Below are 8,377 nucleotides of genomic sequence, written 5' to 3'. Positions count from 1 at the left end.
TAAATAAATACCAGAAAATTCTTCTGTAAGCAAGGCTAGTGGCATACAAATGAGATAATGGTGTAAACCAGAAGCAGGAAAAAGGCATACAATCTGAAGGAAATGCAGTTGCCACACCAGTTATAAAGCCTTTTTTAAACATGGTTGCTTCTAAAATTATACTGTTAGCATTAACTACTTTGCTAAATGTAATTTCAGAGCAGCTTGGCTATGCTGGGACCAATAATGTTTCAGCAGATGTTAACAGTGAGGGAATTTAAAGATTACAGGGTTTCATGGGTGTAGTAAAGCTGCAGTGGGAACAGAAATATTGCCGTAGCTGTTAAGTTCTGAGTGCACCACATTTACTGACAAGTAATACATGAGTGATAGTGAGGACCAAGGGAACAGAACTTTATACTTACTGGTCAGCAGCATATAAATTCCATAAATTAAACAAAGTTTTATGCATTTTTCATTTCTTTTCAGAGCGATCCTCTCTAAGGACCTTGGCTTCACATTTATTCCGACCACAAGGCGTATCTCTGATATAGTGTGGGGCTTCCCCCTGCCAAAAAAAGGTATATCCCCAAATATATGACTCCATTCTCCTTTCTCTATATATTCTCCTGCTCCTCCTCCCTTCATATAGCTATTATGAAGACCCATTTTATAGCAGTGAATTCTAGCATGCAATAAAGTCATAAAGGCTGATATTTCAGCAGTGTAATACCTGCAATTATATCAGTTCCTGTATTTTTCAGTGGAGTAAGAAACGCTGTTTTAGCAAACACGTGCACAAAAACACAGATTTGAAGAAGTTGCAGGACATTATCACAAGCGACACATAGGGCATTTGATGGGGGATCTTTCTGATTTCACACGACTACGACACACAAACAGAATGTTCTAACAGGGGTCTATTCTTCCAGTTCAAATCTGGAAATGGAGGATAGTTTTCAGGGTTATTTGTACTGATTCCACTCAAGTCTCATCCTTTCCTTGTGCCAATTTTATACATCCTAACAGCTGGTTAGGGACGCAGGTGGCGCTGTGGGTTGAAGCCTCAGCGCCTAGGACTTGCCGATCGAAAGGTCGGCGGTTCGAATCCCTGCGGCGGGGTGCGCTCCCGCTGCTCGGTCCCAGCGCCTGCCAACCTAGCAGTTCGAAAGCACCTCCGGGTGCAAGTAGATAAATAGGGACCGCTTACCAGCGGGAAGGTAAACGGCGTTTCCATGTGCGGCTCTGGCTCTGGCCAGAGCAGCGATGTCACGCTGGCCACGTGACCCGGAAGTGTCTCCGGACAGCGCTGGCCCCTGGCCTCTTAAGTGAGATGGGCGCACAACCCCAGAGTCTGTCAAGACTGGCCCGTACGGGCAGGGGTACCTTTACCTTTACCTTAACAGCTGGTTAGCAAGGAAGTTTGTGAACCTGCCTCTGCATGTACAAAAGTCTCCAACTGACTATTACAGCTACCAATAGGTGCTACAGCTAGCCAGAAGGCCCCATACTGAGCCTCTCAATAGCACTGACCTTGCCAACACCCATCATCTAAGGAGGGTAGCACAATCTCAACCTCTTAAGTATGGGGCTTCAAGCAGCAGAGAAGAGAAACAAGAGCACTGTAGCAAAGACACAGAAGACTTCAGCTGGCTGTAGTAAGTACGGTAGTAACAGCTGGCTGAAGGCTACCCTACACCAAGGAACTGGTTCAAATGAGTTTCCAGTGCAAACTGGTCCTAAGCTACAATTTTAATATCTGTCACCACTCCTTCTAATAGCAAATGCAGGTACTGAGTGCCAACAGTATTGGAGCCAACGTGGGGCTGTTGAGAAACAAGATGAACATCAAGAGAGGATTTACTTACACAGTTTCCAAATTCCAAAAGATATTATAGACGACAATTCTAAACTATTAAAGAAGGCGTATAATATACTGTTAGAATGGGAAATTAAAGATGAAGAAGTTAAATCTGTAATGATTAAGTGGGCACAGGACATAGGTCATAATATACAATTTGAGGATTGCATAAGGTTGTGGAGAGTGAATTTGAAACTCACAGATTGCATATTGTTGAAAGAGAAGTGTATGAAAATGATGTATAGGTGGTATACCACACCAGTAAAATTGACAAAAATGTATAAAACAGAACAAAAGAACTGTTGGAGATATAAAGAAGGGGAAGGTACATTTTACCATATGTGGTGGGAGTGCAAGATTATTTTTTTTTAAAAGGGAAATGGTATACAATGAATTGAGAAAAATGTTTAAAATAACATTTGTTTAAAAACCAGAAGCTTTTCTGTTGGGTATTTTGGGACAAGAGCTGCCAAAAGAAAAACTGACATTATTTATGTATGCTACAACAGCAGCAAGAATGTTAATAGCACAAAACTGGAAGACCGGAGAAGTAGCATCCAAAGAACAGTGGCAAGAAAAGTTGAACTATGCAGAGTTAGCAAAATTAATGGACAAGTTGCGTGAAAAGGACAATAGTGTCTTTGAAAAAGAATGGGAACCCTTTACAACATATTTGCAGAAACAAACAAAAAAATGGACTCACTGGCAGGATTTAAATAAACATTTACAATTTTATTTACAGAGAACAAAGAAATATAACAATGGGAAAACATAGTATCTTATATAAACAGTAGATTGTACCATTTGATGTAACAAAGCAGAAATGGAGGTTGAGGGAAGTCAACAGGGAGGGGGGAAATTGGAAAATGAAAGTTTAGTAATGATGATGGATATTTGTTGCAAGAAAGAAAATCAATAAAAATTATTTAAAACAACAACAAAATAAATTAATAATAATAATAATAATAATAATAATAATAATAATAATAATAGTCTTAAGGGAACTACCCCCACCCCTGCAAGCCTACACACAGCCAAAGGAAGACTGAACATGTTTGGTAGCCACAGAACATTGAGAATCACTTGGAAAAGAAAACTGGAACACTAGAAGGAGGATGGATAGAATGGGGCACCTTAGAGGAAGGCTTGGCCGCTGACTGGCTGGCAGCAAGAATACACTGCAATGTTTTGTTGCCAGTCCCACATGTCTTCTAAAAATAAACAGCCTTGGTGAACCTGCTGTAAACAAAATTACTTTTTCAAGGGAATTAGGACCATATAACTTTGCTTTCTGACCAAGCCATTAAATCAGTTGTCAGGAAATTTCATAATAAGTCGGTTTGTGGTCAGATTTCATTGACTTCACTGTTGTTACCATAACGCAAGAACAAGTGACTTCATTCAACAAAGCAACACCCCAGGGGAGTGAATTTGATTATCAAGGTTAATAAATTCTGCGGCACAATAAGCCCAGAAATCGTTCTGCAGTCAGAGGCCAAGAATAATGCTGCAGCCCTGATTTAGGGTGAAAACTCTGCTGCTACACAGTTTTCATTCATTTTGGCAAAGCTTATTTGTGCCACTTGTAAAAAGCCTTATTGGAATGAATGTGAAAGTTGCATAGCGGAAACACTTGTAAATTTTGTCCCTCTTGATTCAACATACATCCCGCAAAAAAAAGAAAGAAGGATTAGGCTTGATTCATATGTCCAGCTGCATAGTGGGTGGCAACTGGAAACAAGAATGCTGATAAGCAGATCTTTGGGAGGAGTCCTGAGAACTTCAAGTCTCAGCAAGACGAACTATGAAAAAACAGAGTGTTAGCCTTTTACTTTTTTATTTGCATCATATACCACTTTTTCCCCTACCAAAAAATGTTATCAAAGCAGCCAACAGTTTAAAACACACTTAATCTGTCAAAAAACCATAGTTAACCTATGGAATTCACTGCCACAAGATGTGGCGATGGTCACCAACTTTAAAAGGAGATTGAACCAAGACTGGATAGGCTTATTCATTGGTACTAGTCATGGTAGCTACTGTATATGCTACCTCCAAGACCTATGGCACTATGCCTCTAAATACAGTGGTACCTCGGGTTACAGACACTTCAGGTTACAGACTCTGCTAACCCAGAAATAATACCTCGGGTTAAGAACTTTGCTTCAGGATGAGAACAGAAATCGCGCAGCGGTGGTGCGGCAGCAGCGGGTGGCCCCATTAGCTAAAGTGGTACAGTACCTCAGGTTAAGAACAGTTTCAGGTTAAGAAAGGACCTCCGGAACGAATTAAGTTCTTAACCTGAGGTACCACTGTATTCATTGTTTCAGAGCAGCTGTGGGAGGATTCCTGCTCTCATGTTTGGTTTGTGGACATCAGGTTGGCTATAAAGGGGAACAAGATACTAGGCTAGACAGGTCATTGGTCTGATCCAGCAGGGCAATAATTACGTTTTTATTGGCCCCATCATCCATAGCACAAATAGCTACCATAGCAGGGTGGCTCCTGACACTTATAAACCAGGCCTTAAAACCATTCCCTCTAATAGCAAAGCAGTCACACTTGAGAGCAAAGCAATCATGCAAAATAATCAGCCCCGTGTCTCTACTCACCTGATAACTTATAATAAAAGTAATTTTTCATATCTACCTGACCTGTCTATCTTTGTGCTTTTGCAAATAGTATTTGGTAGGGAATCTAAAGCTCAGTGGTAGAGCATCTGCTTTGCCTGCAAAAAGGCCTCAGGTTCAATCTCCAGCACCTCCAGGTAGGGCTGTGAACATCTTCTCTCTGAAACCCTGGAGATCTGTTGCCAATATTGACAATATTGAGCTAGAGATGGAGCAGTGGCCTGACTTGCTATGTGGTTTCCTATGTTCCTAAGTGACACCTTTTTGGGTGGTGCTGACTTTATGAGAAAGCACTTCTCCAAAAATTATGCTGACGTGCTCACATTCAATGTAAATACTCAGCTAGGAAAAAAAGAAAACAGCAAAATGGATAAGTTAGCATTGCCCTGTTTGTGGTAATAAGAACACAAAAATAAGAGCTCACTTAGTATATTCTTTACACTGCCCCAGACCTTTAACCATATCACATCAGATGTCTTTATGAAAGAAAACAATACAATAAATAAGAAAACATCACCCGCATGATGCTGATTAAGAACGGAGGCACCCCATACAGCAAGCTACATGGTGGAATCCTTTTTATTTTGATGGCACTGTTTCACTGTCTATCATAAACTTAGCGAAGCAGGCTTTCTCTATCCAGCTCTCCTTTTATTGGGCATAAATCTCTCCTGACAGGAAGTTTTATGCCTAAATCCGTTTACTGTCCTTGTTGGTAGTCTTTAAATTAATATTTATAAGCTGAGAGAGACCTAAAAGGATGCAGCACTAAAATACCTAAATGCTTCAGTTTGGCTTGAACTGATTTTCGCCCTTCTTGACCACTGACATTCCTTAATTACCAGTGACCCAAGCACACATTGTCTCTGCTCTCTCAAGCTCACAAATCACTGCCTTTGATGGTATTGTGTCTGACAAAAGGGGCGGATCAAGCAGAATCTGTTTGCCTGATATATTGGACAAACAGGCAGAGGTTCAAGGGAAAAAGGAGATACCAAAGGAAATCACCTAGATTATAAAAGAAGCAACTAAAACAGTGGATCAATTTGTCTTGGGTATGGAAAGCGATCCACACTGGAAAATCAGAGCATATTACATTTGTAAAATAACAGCAAGTTTCAGGCCACACTCTATCTTGATCAGCTGTATAAGCATAACTGGTTGGTTAGCATCTTAAAATGTATTTTAGTCAGACACTTCCTTCAATAGGTTAGGATAGCATACATAGTTTCCCCCTCTCCATCTCAGAAAACCTGGGAAGAATCACATTTATGTGACTCTTATGATCAGAAGCAGTCCAAGACATTTTTCTGCCAGAGACAGAATAGGAAATGTCACCCCTGTCCCCAAATCAAGGTGCAGAATACCCCACAGAAAATCACACAGGTGCCTACTGTTCCCTACTGCAATAACAAGGATAATTAATCAACAAACTTGCTCTTTCCTGACATCCAAAATCAGCCATCTCACTCTTCCCAATGGTAGGGCCGGCCCGTTTTAAGATGTGCTGTTATTCTGTGTTGCAAACCTCAAGCAGCAGTGCTGCTGCTATGCAGCTTCAATCTATCCTAATACTGTGAATTCAAAACATTATTTTCCCTGTGTTTATCACCACTGTAAGGACATTTCTGTGCCCTGCACATAGGGTGAATAATATTTCCACCAGCCCACAAACTGTGATCATTAATATCTCTCTTTTAATCTTTGCAGATAGGATATTCTCATTACTCATAGGCTCATTATGTGTCCTGTGTGACATCCATGGAGCCATAGATCAGCATATCAGCAGTCCTCACATTATCTGAGCATTTTGCACGTTGCCCAAGCTGCTTAGATAACTATAGTTGGACTTGTGTCACTTGGATAAACGCCCCAAATCAAATTCATATCATGTAAATACACAGAACTGATCAAATCCAAAGTTCACTCTAAATATTTGTTCCAGCATTAATTGTGTTAAATAAAACTGTTCCTTAAAGAGGAATGAATTGGTTTATCATATTCAGGCTTATGTTGGTAGCTTCTCCACATTAACATTATTTCTCACTTTCAAAAAAAATTCTACAGTATTTGCTCAAAGCAATTTTTTCTTTTATTAAAAAAAGAGCCCTGAGCCAGGTGTTTAAAAAGAGCTCCAGTGCACTTGGATAATGGGATGCTTTTCTGTACTACAGAAATGAGATGTTTTGGATTCCCCCTCCCCCAATACAGGTTTCTATATCACATTCAAAACAGAATAAAAAATAGCTTCTTTCCTGCCCTCTGCTCCTACCAATAGTTCTCATTTGAATATGTTACTTTCATGAAGTAACTTTACTTACAGCAACGTGAAAGAGCACATTTGGAAATATAAGAAATGCTAATAGAAATCACAAAATACGCTTTCCACAATGTTAGAAATGGCGATGCTCACAACACCCCATGCCAACACCCCATGCAAAACACCTCTCCAAAACAAATAACCAGGCAAAAAAAGAGACACCCTCCCCATGCCCCATAATAAACAGGCACTTTTGGGGGGTCCCCAATATGACATCCCTCTAAGGGAACTTTTGTAGCACCTAGAAGGATGTCATATTGGGGACCCCAGTTGAAGAACTTCACAAATTCTTAAATTCCATATTGTGTGAGATATGCCTTCCAAATCGATGGCTAGTCTTGTTGGTGCAGGAAAAAATACATAAAGGAGAATTCCTGGATGCCAAGATCAAAGCTTGGGGCAAGTACTCCTTGGTGAGAGAAACCCAGCAGAGATTTAAATTCATAAAACATACAGCAAAGGAAAGCATGGAGATACAGACCATTAGACCTTTAAAATAAGTCCCTTTAATTAAGTTCAAAAGTGTCCCCTTAAAAAGGTTTTCCCCCAAAGTTTCCCTTTTCCCCCAGCACAAGAACACACTTTTGGTTAAGTTAAAAAAATGGTTTGCTTACAAACCCTTCAAAGGTCAGGTTGATGTGCTTCACAGAAGTTGCACAGGCAATAAAACTTAGGTTAGTTATAAAGTGGTAAAAGTTCCTAGATTGTTGGTATAGGAACCGAAGAGAGGTTAGATGGTGCACCTCGGAGCTCCCCACACACAGAAATTCACATATAGACTGCGGGTTGGAACAATAGGCTCCATAACCTAGTTCTCCCCAAGGTGAGGGGAAGTGGACATAGCCTGGCAGGTCTGCTTAAGATATGGTCAAAAACTCACCACACATTAGACTTCTGGCACTGGCAGTTTTTACTGCGTCCTCATTTGGCTGCCCTCAAAATTTCAGGGCCGTCAAGGGTAGGCATTTCTGGTGAGCCCCCCTTTCCTGCAAGGGGCCTACTCTCAAACCTTTGAGGCCTACTGCTGCTCTTCCTTGCTGCCTTCTCTGAGCCTTAGAGACTAAGCTGCTTCCTTCATGCCTCTTGCACTTGTTTCTGGACACCTTGGGCCTACAGGGAGAGGGCAGGAAAATGGGCAGTGGGAACATTTGTTTGTAGTTTTTAGCTACTTCAGAAGTTCATTTCTCTAGGAAGATGTAAGAGTTACAGCGTACCCATTCAGGGATTCTCAACTACTGCCTCCCAAAACGCTGGAGCCGAAGAAACATCTCACCCTCTTGTGGCACCAAGTTCAGAGTTGACCACAATACCTCAAGGACCACCTCTCTCCATATGAAGCTACCTGGACCCTGAGATCAGGTAGGATGTGATACAAATGTGGTTCCCAAATCCAAATTGTCTTTCCTGTTGTTGTTTTTTTAAATATAACCCATCCTCCCTAAACCTTCATTTATTTTCCACTTCCTCATCTTCAGGCCCATCACAGCAATTGACTCCCCTCTGGCTAAACTCAAAGGAATGTGATTCTTTCTTAACATGTTTTGAAGTAAATCAACATTGGTCCCAGAAACAGGGGGCAGCTACACA

The 8,377-nt window shown here is 40.9% G+C and overlaps 1 long non-coding RNA gene across 1 annotated transcript in view; it reads right to left on the bottom strand.

Annotated features, from left to right (window-relative positions):
* The window catches only part of LOC307212006, a 70,324-nt gene extending 62,276 nt beyond the window's left edge, over positions 1–8,048 (bottom strand). Inside the window, exon 1 of the long non-coding RNA XR_013836716.1 lies at positions 7,671–8,048. This is a non-coding gene — a long non-coding RNA (uncharacterized lncRNA). The remainder of the gene's footprint in view (positions 1–7,670) is intronic.
* Positions 8,049–8,377: the final 329 nt, after the last annotated feature.

Source organism: Podarcis cretensis (assembly GCF_951804945.1).
Source record: "Podarcis cretensis genome assembly, chromosome: 3".
Lineage (NCBI taxonomy): Eukaryota > Metazoa > Chordata > Lepidosauria > Squamata > Lacertidae > Podarcis > Podarcis cretensis.
The sequence above is the reverse complement of the archived record's forward strand: the minus strand, read 5'-3'. Positions and strand labels throughout refer to the sequence as shown.